The sequence below is a fragment of the Aegilops tauschii genome, chromosome 2, assembly GCF_002575655.3.
Source record: "Aegilops tauschii subsp. strangulata cultivar AL8/78 chromosome 2, Aet v6.0, whole genome shotgun sequence".
NCBI classification, from domain to species: domain Eukaryota; kingdom Viridiplantae; phylum Streptophyta; class Magnoliopsida; order Poales; family Poaceae; genus Aegilops; species Aegilops tauschii.
The window spans coordinates 608,823,946-608,836,942 of NC_053036.3; positions in this window are offsets into that span (position 1 = coordinate 608,823,946).

Below are 12,997 nucleotides of genomic sequence, written 5' to 3' on the forward strand. Positions count from 1 at the left end.
GAGAATTAAACCATGTCTTAGCATCACCCTTTAATGAGAACGGAAATAGCTTAAGGATATAGTAGTAGCAAGTTTTCTCATCATTAGTGAATAGGGTGGCTATATCATTTAATTTAGTAAGATGTGCCACAACAGTTTCAGATTCATAGCCATAAAAAGGATCAGATTCAACCAAAGTAATTATATCAGGATCGATAGAGAATTCATAATCCTTATCAGTAACAAAGATAGGTGAAGTAGCATAAGCAGGATCATATTTCATTCTAGCATTCAAGGATTTTTGTTTCAGCTTAGCTAATAATTTCTTAAGATCACTTCTATCATTGCAAGCAAGAAAATCTCTAGCAGTTTCTTCATCCATAACATAACCCTTAGGCACAACAGGCAACTCATATTTAGGGGAGAATCTTCATCATCACTTTCATCAATATTATCAGTTTCAATAATTTCATTCTCTCTAGCCCTAGCAAGTTGTTCATCAAGAAATTCACCTAGTGGCACAATATTATCAAGCATAGAAGTTGTTTCATCATAAGCATCATGCATAGCAGAAGTGGCATCATCAATAACATGCGACATATCAGAATTAAAAGCAGAAGCAGGTTTGGGTGTCGCAAGTTTACTCAAAACAGAAGGAGAATCAAGTGCAGAGCTAGATGGCAGTTCCTTACCTCCCCTCGTAGTTGAGGGATAAATTTTGGTTTTCTCGTCTTTCAAGTTCCTCATAGTGACCAGAAGATATAAATCCCAAGTGACTCAAAGAATAGAGCTATGCTCCCCGGCAACGGCGCCAGAAAATAGTCTTGATAACCCACAAGCATAGGGGATCGCAACAGTTTTCGAGGGTAGAGTATCCAACCCAAATTTATTGATTCGACACAAGGGGAGCCAAAGAATATTCTCAAGTATTAGCAGCTGAGTTGTCAATTCAACCACACCTGGATAACTTAATATCTGCAGCAAAGTATTTAGTAGCAAAGTAGTATGGAAGTAACTGTAACAGTGGCAAAAGTAACAGTAGCAGTATTGTAGCAATTGTAACAGCGGCAACGGAAGAGTAACTAAGCAAAGGACAGTATGTGAAAAGCTCGTAGGCATTGGATCGGTGATGGATAATTATGTCGGATGCGGTTCATCATGTAACAGTTATAACATAGGGTGACACAGAACTGGCTCCAATTCATCAATGTAATGTAGGCACGTATTTCGAATATAGTCATAGGTGCTTATGGAAAAGAACTTACATGACATCTTTTATCCTACCCTCCCGTGGCAGCGGCGTTCTATTGGAAACTAAGGATATTAAGGCCTCCTTTTAATAGAGTACCGGACCAAAGCATTAACACATAGTGAATACATGAACTCCTCAAACTACGATCATCACCGGGAGTGGTCCTGATTATTGTCACTTCGGGGTTGCCGGATCATAACACATAGTAGGTGACTATAGACTTGCAAGATAGGATCAAGAACTCACATATATTCATGAAAACATAATAGGTTCAGATCTGAAATCATGGCACTCGGGCCGTAGTGACAAGCATTAAGCATAGCAAAGTCATAGCAACATCAATCTCAGAACATAGTGGATACTAGGGATCAAACCCTAACAAAACTAACTCGATTACATGGTAAATCTCATCCAACCCATCACCGTCCAGCAAGCCTACGATGCAATTACTCACGCACGGCGGTGAGCATCATGAAATTGGTGATGGAGGATGGTTGATGATGACGACGGCGACGGATTCCCCTCTCCGGAGCCCCGAACGGACTCCAAATCAGCCCTCCCGAGATAGATTAGGGCTTGGCGGCGGCTCCGTATCGTAAAACGCGATGAATCCTTCTCTCTGATTTTTTTTCTCCCCGAACGTGAATATATGGAGTTGGAGTTGAGGTTGGTGGAGCACCAGGGGGCCCACGAGGCAGGGGGCACGCCCAGGGGGGCAGGCGCGCCTCCCGCCCTCGTGGACAGGGTGTGTGCCCCTTGGTCTTGATTCTTTCGCCAGTATTTTTTATATTTTCCAAAAATAATCTCCGTGAAGTTTCAGGTCATTTTGAGAACTTTTGTTTCTGCACAAAGATAACACCATGGCAATGCTGAAGACACTGCTCGGATCCTAGCACAGAATGAAGCAAGAGGATTTCCTGGGATGCTTGGAAGCATCGACTGCATGCATTGGAAATGGAAGAACTGTCTATTTGCTTGGCAGGGGATGTACAAAGGCGCCAAAGGCGGTTGTAGTGTGGTACTTGAGGCAGTGGCCACACAGGACCTCAGGATTTGGCACTCCTTCTTTGGTATGCCAGGAACTCACAGTGACATCAACGTGCTGCAGTGCTCCCCTGTCTTTGCCAAGCTTGTTGAAGGTCATTCTCCTCCGGTAAACTTCGAGGTCAATGGGCGGCACTACAACAAGGGATACTACCTAGCTGATGGCATCTATCCGAGATGGTCTACATTTGTGAAGACTATCTCAAACCCTGTGTCCGGAGGCAAGAACTCCCACTTTGCGAAGGTTCAGGAGGCTTGCAGGAAGGATGTCGAGTGGGCATTTGGTGTGCTCCAATCTCGATTTGTTGTTGTCCGGTACCCTGCTCAGACCTGGTCGAAAGATCAAATGTGGGAGATCATCACTTGCTATGTCATCTTGCACAACATGATCATTGAGAGTGAGCAGGAAGAGCTTGTGACACCCCCGATTCAATTGTACACTAATCATACACGCAAATGTGTACGATCAAGATCGAGGACTCACGGGAAGATATCACAACACAACTCTAGACACAAATTAAAATAAAACATGCTTTATATTACAAGCCAGGGGCCTCGAAGGCTCGAATACATAAGCTCGAAAACACAAGAGTCAGCGGAAGCAATAATATCTGAGTACAGACATAAGTTAAACAAGATTGCCTTAAGAAGGCTAGCACAAAAGTAGCAACGATCGAAAAAGCCAGGCCTCCTGCCTAGGACCTCCTAACTACTCCTCGAAGCCGAACTCCATGTAGAATCATTCTCGGGATCTCTAGCTCCTGGACTCCAGCATCTGGTTGCGACAACCAGGTATAGAAAGGGGAAAAGAGGGAGAAAAGCAACCGTGAGTACTCATCCAAAGTACTCGCAAGCAAGGAGCTACACTACATATGCATGGGTATATGTGTAAAGGGCCATATAGGTGGACTGAACTGCAGAATGCCAGAATAAGAGGGGGATAGCTAATCCTGTCGAAGACTACGCTTCTGGCCACCTCCATCTTGCAGCATGTAGAAGAGAGTAGATAATAAGTTCACCAAGTAGCATCGCATAGCATAATCCTACCCGGCGATCCCCTCCTCATCGCCCTGTTAGAGGGCGATCACCGGGTTATATCTGGCACTTGGAAGGGTGTGTTTTATTAAGTATCCGGTTCTAGTTGTCATAAGGTCAAGGTACAACTCCGGGTCATCCTTTTACCGAGGGACACGACTATTCGAATAGATAAACTTCCCTGTAGGGGTGCACCACATAACCCAACACGCTTGATCCCATTTGGCCGGACACACTTTCCTCGGTCATGCCCGGCCTCGGAAGATCAACACGTCGCAGCCCCACCTAGGCACAACAGAGAGGTCAGCACGCCGGTCTAAATCCTATGGCGCAGGGGTCTGGGCCCATCGCCCATTGCACACCTGCACGTTGCGAGGGCGGCCGGAAGTAGACCTAGCCTAGCAGGCGTTCCAGTCCAATCCGGTGCACGTCGCTCAGTCGCTGACGTCACGAAGGCTTCGGCTAATACCACGACGTCGAGTGCCCATAACTGTTCCCATGTACCTGGTTAGTGCGCATAGACCAAATGGCCAGACTCAGATCAAATACCAAGAACTCGTTAAGCGTGTTATTTTAAGTATCCGCGGACGCCGACCAGGGCCAGACCCACCTCTCTCCTAGGTGGTCTCAACCTTCCCTGTCGCTCCGCCACAAAGTAACAGTCGGGGGCCGTCAGGAACCCAGGCCCACCTCTACCGGGATGGAGCCACCTGTCCTTTCAGCCCCCTCATCAGAATCACTTGCGGGTACTCAACGAGCTGACCCGACTTTAGTCACCACATGTGTCATGTATATAAAGTATATAGTATATACCCGTGATCACCTCCCGAAGTGATCACGGCCCAGTAGTATAGCATGGCAGACGGACAAGAGTGTAGGGCCACTGATGGAACACTAGCATCCTATACTAAGCAGTAGGATAGCAGGTAAGGGTAACAACTGTAGCAACAATGACAGGCTATGCAGCAGAATAGGATTAACCGAAAGCAGTAACATGCTACACTACTCTAATGCAAGCAGTATAGAGAAGAATAGGCGATATCTGGTGATCAAGGGGGGGGGGCTTGCCTGGTTGCTCTGGCAAGAAGGACGTGTCGTCAACACCGTAGTCGAACTGGGTAGCAGCGGCGTCGGTCTCGGTGTCTAGCGGGAGAAGAGGGGGAAGAAACAATAAATACAATGCAAACAAATGCATGACGATGCATGACATGACAAAGCGTGATGCTAGGTGTGCCCAATCGCGGTAGTAGGTGATACCGGCGAAGGGGGAAAACATCCGGGAAAGTATCCCCGGTGTTTCGCGTTTTCGGACAGATGAACCGGAGGGGGAAAGTTGCGTGTTTGCTATGCTAGGGATGTGTGGCGGATGAACGGGCTGCGTATCCGGATTCGTCTCGTCGTTCTGAGCAACTTTCATGTACAAAGTTTTTCCATCCGAGCTAGGATTTATTTTATATTAATTTTAAAAGGTTTAAATCATTTTTTAGCATTTATTTAATTTTTTTAATCCAACATTATGTAGAACAGTGCACGCTGACGTCAGCATGACATCAGCATTCAACAGAGGAGTTGACTGGTCAACTGACGTGTGGGTCCCGTTCGTCATTAACTGTTTAGTCTAATTAGGGTTTAACTAATCTAATAACTGTTTAATTAAACTAACTAGTTAATTAGACTAATTAAATAGTATTAATTAACTTAATTAATTTAGTTAATTATTTAATTAATTAAATTTATTATTATTATTATTATTTTTATCTAAAAACATTCTGGGGGCTGGGCCCCGGCTGTCATTGGGCCAGAGCCTTAGCGGGCACGGTGCTAACGGGCGCGGTTGCTGGGGCGGAGCCGCGTGAGCGTGCGGGCGCGTGGGCGCCGATTGGGCTGGTCCCGGGCGAGGCCAGCAGGCGCACGAGCGGCCGATGGAGGCCGCGAGGCGCGCGCGACCAACGGCCAGCGGCGGCGCCAGGAGAGGGGCGAGGCCATGGCCGAGGTGGCCGGAGCAGGGGGCGCGGTGGCCGGCCGGGACGGACCCGAGCGACGGCCAGCGAGGGGGGGCGCGGCCGGGCCAGTCGCCAGTGGCCGGAGTGGAAGGGACGGGAGGAACACCGGGCGGCGCCGGAGCGGGCGTGAGGTGAGCCCGTGCTGCCCAGAGCGTGAGCTCCGGCACGCGGGCGCGTGTGCGCGCGGTGGCGCCCCGAGGGAGGCGCGGACGGCGCGGGGACAGGGGAAGGAGGAGGGCGGAGGCCGTGGCCTCACCGGGATTTGTAGGGACGGGGCAGCGGGGGGCGAGGAGGTCTCCGGGGACGACGCGGACGGAGTGCAGGCAGGCCGGCGGGGAGGAGGAAGCAGGCCGGCGGGGGAGCTCCGGCGAGGTCCTCGGGCGACGGCGGCGGGGTGGCGATGAGGCGTGGCCACGGCTTCACGTGGTGTCGCGCGAGGGAGAGGAGTGCGAGGAGGCAACGGCGACGGCAGGCGACGGCGATCCGGGGCGGTGGCGTCGACGGGATCGGGGCAGCACCGGGCGGCGGCGGCGGGGGCGAGTGCCCCGATCCCTATCTGGATCGGGGGGAGGAGAGGAGCATGGGGATCATGGGGGCGGAAGTGGGAGGTGTCGGTGGGGGGTTGCGGGTTAGGGTTCAGGCTCCAGGGGGGTTATGGAGGAGTGGAGGGGGCGGCCCAGGCCAGGTGGGCCGGCCTGGCTGCGAGCTGGGCCATCTGGTCCAAGGGGGGTCCTTTTCTTCTTTCTTTTAATTTTGTTTTATTTTCTGTTTTGCCTTTATCTTTTTATTTATATTACCTTTTCTGTTTTAGTTTTGTTTCCTACTAATTTTAGTTTTAGTAAAATATACACGTAGCATCTAAATTAGTATTTCAACTTAGTCCATAGCCACAAATAGTCTAGTCCTCAAACAGTTTAGTTTGACATTTTATTAATTACAAAAGGTATTTATTTAATTGTTTTTACGGCTGTTTTATTCTTCTTATAGTATTTAAGAATTTTATAAAGGTGTGGTTTCTCCACCATAATTACCTATGCAATATTTGGTTCACTCCGGACATTTTAGTTTTAATATTTGAAAACTTTTATTGTTTGCTTTTATTTAAATTTTGAATTTTTTTTGGTTCTGAACTATCGAGAGTTTATCAACAGTAACCGGGGTGACGTGGCATCGTTAACGTGGGATTACTGTAGCTTAATTATCCAGGCATCACAATTCTCCTCCACTACAAGAAATCTCGTCCCGAGATTTAAGAGGTGGAGCAAGGGGGAAAGATCTGGTTACGAAATTCTAACGAATCTTCTTGGTCTGGGATGCTCTTCCCAAAGTAGTTGATCCTTTTCATTGATGTCTTTATTTCTCTGCTCCAGGTCATCATGATGAAGTCGGCATCCTTTCTTTGGGAACTCCATCGTACTTACGAAAAGGATAAGGGGTAGCTTCGGAAGAACGAAACTCTACAAGGTTGCTATCCGGTTTATAACTCAGGGAATGTGGTAGAAAGTAACTCTCGAGTTGAAACTTAAGAAAATATCGAGAACAAAGTAAGGAGTATCATGAGAAGTTTCAAATGGATAGGCAAGCGCTCGATGCCTAATCCGGAGGTGAAAGGGGTTCAGAGCAACGAGAACAAGTATTGCGTCCGATACCCGAATAGATCACTTGGCAGGTGGCGCGTGAGTTACATAAGAAGTCAAGCGCGAGGAATAACTTTGGAAACCGGGGGTGTACTGGAGAGTCAGGTTTCGATCCTGTGGAACTGTGGGTTATGGGCCCACCATGTGGGTTAAGTAGGAAGGGTGGTGACGTCTTGCACGATCGCATAAGAAAGACATGTCAGAGCATAGCCTGTCAGTTATGTTGGAAACAATGTCGGTCCCAAGGGCGAGGGTCGAAGAGAACCATTTTCCTGCTCGTTGAACGAGGCGGACCAATAGGCAATGTTCTCGTCCATCGGCGGTTACCGGAATGTCATCAACAATAGTAACAGGGTCTTACTAACAACGTGGTACCACAAGGTTCTTACCTATTTTAGGGGTATATCCTTCCCAAGGACAAGTAGAGCATGATATCCATGACATGATATAAAGTTGAAAACCCTTTAGGTGAGGGGAGAGAAATTTCATGACATTACCCATACAACGGTGTTTGGATAATTGATAAAGAGAATTTAGCATTGTGCTTCAAATGCTCTTATTGATGATCGGAGTACCACAGACATGCTTCGAGATAGCATTGACATGGTCATTAGGTAAAGATCAGGCTATGGATGCACAAAGGATCCATCAGGAACAACTTATAGAGTAAGTCTTACAATTTCCTCATGGAAGAATAGCTAACCTTGCTAAAAAGGAAACTTATAACAATAGGTCCTCCGGCCAGGTGTGTTAGGCATGACATCACCTTACCGGGTCATAAATAGACCAATGTTATAACTCTTGGAAATATGTTCCAACCATCATATCTGACCGAGATTCAGATCTGATTGGTGTCAGGATAACTCAGACTCAGGATGCCTGAGAAGAAAGGTGCAACACAAATTGTCGAAACGACATCGAAGATTCTCGGGAGATGAACTATGGAAGCGAGTTCCGAACAAGGGTTCATCATTAAATCGAGGAGAGGTGAGGAGGTGACTGATTGACTCAGCGACAATCCATTGAGATTTCCAAAAGATGGATTTCCACAACTATGTGAACAAGGAGATAACATTAGCTAGATCGAATGACTTAATGATGTATGCTCGAGGAAAACATACACAGTTAAACATTGGTTGAAATGTGCACCCGAAATATGGGCTAGGTAGCACGATCAATGTTCGAATGATGATTCATTAAGCCATAGACGTAGAATGAAACTATAGATCAATAACTTCAAAGCAATAGGGTTTCTAGAAGTTTAGAATTTACACATCACAGACCATTTGTCAGTATTTCGTTTAGAAACAACACGGGGACCAAGAAAGAATGGTGATGCTGAGAAGTATCACTGTACCAAGAATTCTTAAGAGGTGGAGTAATCCTCACGACATTCTTGACATAAAAGATGGTAATACTCCAAGGTAGAACATATCATAAGCTAGATAGCAGGGAAATCAAGATACAACACAAAATATGGACAAGTTTGTGTTGGGGGGAGGCAAGAATGTTGTCGATGATAACACAACTCATCGAGGGGCAAGGATGGTATTTCTCATTCTGAATTTCGACACACAACTTGGAAGAAGTCAAATTGTTGACAATGATCACGACAAATTTGTTGAGAGGTTTTCAAGAAGATGTAATTGATCGACGATGACATCAAGTCAAAGGAATGATGAAAGCGAAAGGTTATTGGAACCACGGGTAGGACACAAAATCGAAATCAAGTTTGCTGTTTAAGGAGAAGTGATATGACGAGGAAGATCGACGCAAGATTAGCTCACTGTCGAAATTTGTGCGCTGGGAAGGTCCAGGTAGCACAGTTAAAATCGGCACGATAATGACATAGCCGAGCAGGCTAGGAAGGACTTGAAGGATTATTAAACTCGTAAGCAACAAAAATTACTTAGAGTTATTGAATCGGAGTGCGGAATTGATTCACTTATCGGTGTCCTTGAGGGGTTCTAACAACTCAGAACCCGTTGGAAAAATGGAATCGGCAAGAATATTAGTTGATGAAGAACTCATAAGAAGTTAAGTAGTTCCTTGGCATTCTCGAGATACCAGGGGGGTAATACTCGACGACAGACCAAAGTAGAGGTTGGACGGGGTATTGCTCTGCAGAGGACAAGTGCTTAAACTTGCACGAGAAATGGTATTTAAAGGAGAACATGGTCAGAACCACGATCGAAAAAGGCCAGATCCCAGATATAAGATGAACTTATACCCAGGGAATAATTAATTTAAGAGAAGCTTTAATGATAAGATCTACATCGTGTCCATGGGCATGAACACAAAGTTCAAGGTCGACTCCCACTTCTCCAATGCATAACCTTTCATTCACTTCTCGCATTCGATGAAGTTGTATGGTAGAAAATTATCTGGTAAAATACCAGAAGGGTATGACTTGTGAAAACCTTCGGGTTCATACGGTTTTTAGGGGAGGTATAGGTTCAATCCATCGGGGCATCTTAGAAACATATACCTCAAACTTCAAGAGTAAAATCACCAGCTCAAAAGTAGAGTATGGTTATCAAGCAGAGGATACAAATTACCAAAGGCATTATATATCCATGGAAATGATCACATGGTTATTGAATATGAAGGACACTGTCGGATAATAACCCAACAAGGGGTCTTGTGGTTTATAACGGAGCTGATGCGAGTATCGGTACTCTATCAGAGGAAGAAGGAACGAAAGGGCATCGGAATATAAAAACAACTGAGTAATTCAAAGCCCAAATGCAAAGGAATTGTCATTTCCAAATCAAGGGATCAGAAGCCAATGGTCTGATTAAGAATGGATAAGTGGAATAGACTTAGGGGTACAATCGACGGCAATTTGATTGGTAAATAACCAGTTCACGTTTCAAATGACGTCTAAGCCGGAAGGATGAATACTAGGCTCTGATTGAGGATTACGAGCATTCGCAACAAATTGAATCAACGGACTCAAAATGATAATGACAAGAGATGCCAATAAGATTACGGGACTTAAGATTAATCATAATGCAAGTAAGCAAGAATTTCAAGAGCAAAAAGGCTCCTGAGGATTTTCGGAAGATCGAATGGTATTTTGAACACTTTTGTGAAATACTTGAATCAACTGGGGGTGAGCAGATACTCGGTAAGTGCGAGAATTATCCGTAGGGGTATTCAGGTGACAAAGAATAGCAAGGTAGTAAGCTCAAAGGATTCTCGAAACAACAGAGAGAATTTCGGGGTATCTTGTAATAACAAGATCAACTGGGAAACATTGTATGAATGGCGAGTATACGTGGTTATCCATAGGAGTTTATCGATGGAAGGGAATTGCAAAAGCGATGAACACAAGTTCTTCCTTTAACAGCGGAGAGTGTCTTCAGGGTCCTCACGTGCAGCAGAGGATCATCAGTAATAAGGGGCTCTCCGGGTGAAAGTGATAACGAGATCCTAATGTTAGAATTAGAAAAATTCATTTAACCCTAATAGAAGAGAGATCAGAGTCCCAGAGTATAGACAAGGAGTAAAAGATCCTAATACCACCCAATGGCGACGTGGGCCCGTAAGCCACACAGCCATGTTAGTAAAAGTTTTTCAATGACTAGACTCGACTTCGGCCAAGGAGTCGGAAAGGGGGATTCCTACAGGCAGTCGGCTCTGATACCAACTTGTGACGCCCCTGATTCAATCGTACACTAATCATACACGCAAATGTGTACGATCAAGATCGAGGACTCACGGGAAGATATCATAACACAACTCTATACACAAATTAAAATAAAACAAGCTTTATATTACAAGCCAGGGGCCTCGAAGGCTCGAATACATAAGCTCGAAAACACAAGAGTCAGCGAAAGCAATAATATCTGAGTACAGACATAAGTTAAACAAGATTGCCTTAAGAAGGCTACCACAAAAGTAGCAACGATCTAAAAGGCGAGGCCTCCTGCCTGGGACCTCCTAACTACTCCTCGAAGCTGAACTCCACGTAGAATCATTCTCGGGATCTCTAGCTCCTGGACTCCAGCATCTGGTTGCGACAACCAGGTATAGAAAGGGGAAAAGAGGGAGAAAAGCAACCGTGAGTACTCATCCAAAGTACTCGCAAGCAAGGAGCTACACTACATATGCATGGGTATATGTGTAAAGGGCCATATCGGTGGACTGAACTGCAGAATGCCATAGTAAGAGGGGGATAGCTAATCCTGTCGAAGACTACGCTTCTGGCCACCTCCATCTTGCAGCATGTAGAAGAGAATAGATGGTAAGTTCACCAAGTAGCATCGCATAGCATAATCCTACCCGGCGATCCCCTCCTCGTCGCCCTGTTAGAGGGCGATCACCTGGTTATATCTGGCACTTGGAAGGGTGTGTTTTATTAAGTATCCGGGTCGTCCTTTTACCGAGGGACACGGCTATTCGAATAGATAAACTTCCCTGTAGGGGTGCACCACATAACCCAACACGCTTGATCCCATTTGGCCGGATACACTTTCCTGGGTCATGCCCGGCCTCGGAAGATCAACACATCGCAGCCCCACCTAGGCACAACAGAGAGGTCAGCATGTCGGTCTAAATCCTATGGCGCAGGGGTCTGGGCCCATCGCCCATTGCACACCTGCACGTTGCGAGGGCGGCGGGAAGCAGACCAAGCCTAGCAGGCGTTCCAGTCCAATCCGGCGCGCGCCGCTCAGTCGCTGACGTCACGAAGGCTTCGGCTGATACCACGACGTCGAGTGCCCATAACTGTTCCTGCGTAGCTGGTTAGTTCGTATAGACCAAATGGCCAGACTCAGATCAAATACCAAGAACTCGTTAAGCGTGTTATTTTAAGTATCCGCGGACGCCGACCAGGGCCAGGCCCACCTCTCTCCTAGGTGGTCTCAACCTGCCCTGTCGCTCCGCCACAAAGTAACAGTCGGGGGCCGTCAGGAACCCAGGCCCACCTCTACCGGGATGGAGCCACCCGTCCTTTCAGCCCCCTCATCAGAATCACTTGCGGGTACTCAACGAGCTGACCCGACTTTAGTCACCACACGTGTCATGTATATAAAGTATATAGTATGTACCCGTGATCACCTCCCGAAGTGATCACGGCCCAGTAGTATAGCATGGCAGACGGACAAGAGTGTAGGGCCATTGATGGAACACTAGCATCCTATACTAAGCAATAGGATAGCAGGTAAGGGTAACAACTGTAGCAACAATGACAGGCTATGCAGTAGAATAGGATTAACCGAAAGTAGTAACATGCTACACTACTCTAATGCAAGCAGTATAGAGAAGAATAGGTGATATCTGGTGATCAAGGGGGGGGCTTGCCTGGTTGCTCTGGCAAGAAGGACGTGTCGTCAACACCGTAGTCGAACTGGGTAGCACCGGCGTCGGTCTCGGTGTCTAGCGGGAGAAGAGGGGGAGAAAACAATAAATACAATGCAAACAAATGCATGACGATGCATGACATGACAAAGCGTGATGCTAGGTGTGCCCAATCGCGGTAGTAGGTGATACCGGCGAAGGGGGAAAACATCCGGGAAAGTATCCCCGGTGTTTCGCGTTTTCGGACAGATGAACCGGAGGGGGAAAGTTGCTTGTTTGCTATGCTAGGGATGTGTGGCGGATGAACGGGCTGCGTATCCGGATTTGTCTCGTCGTTCTGAGCAACTTTCATGTACAAAGTTTTTCCATCCGAGCTAAGATTTATTTTATATTAATTTTAAAAGGTTTAAATCATTTTTTAGCATTTATTTAATTATTTTAATTCAACATTATCTAGAACAGCGCACGCTGACGTCAGCATGACGTCAGCAGTCAACAGAGGAGTTGACTGGTCAACTGACGTGTGGGTCCCGTTCATCATTGACTGTTTAGTCTAATTAGGGTTTAACTAATCTAATAACTGTTTAATTAAACTAACTAGTTAATTAGATTAATTAAATAGTATTAATTAACTTAATTAATTTAGTTAATTAATTAATTAATTAAATTTATTTTTATTTTTATTATTATCTAAAAATGTTCTGGGGGCTGGGCCCCAGCTGTCATTGGGCCAGAGCCTTAGC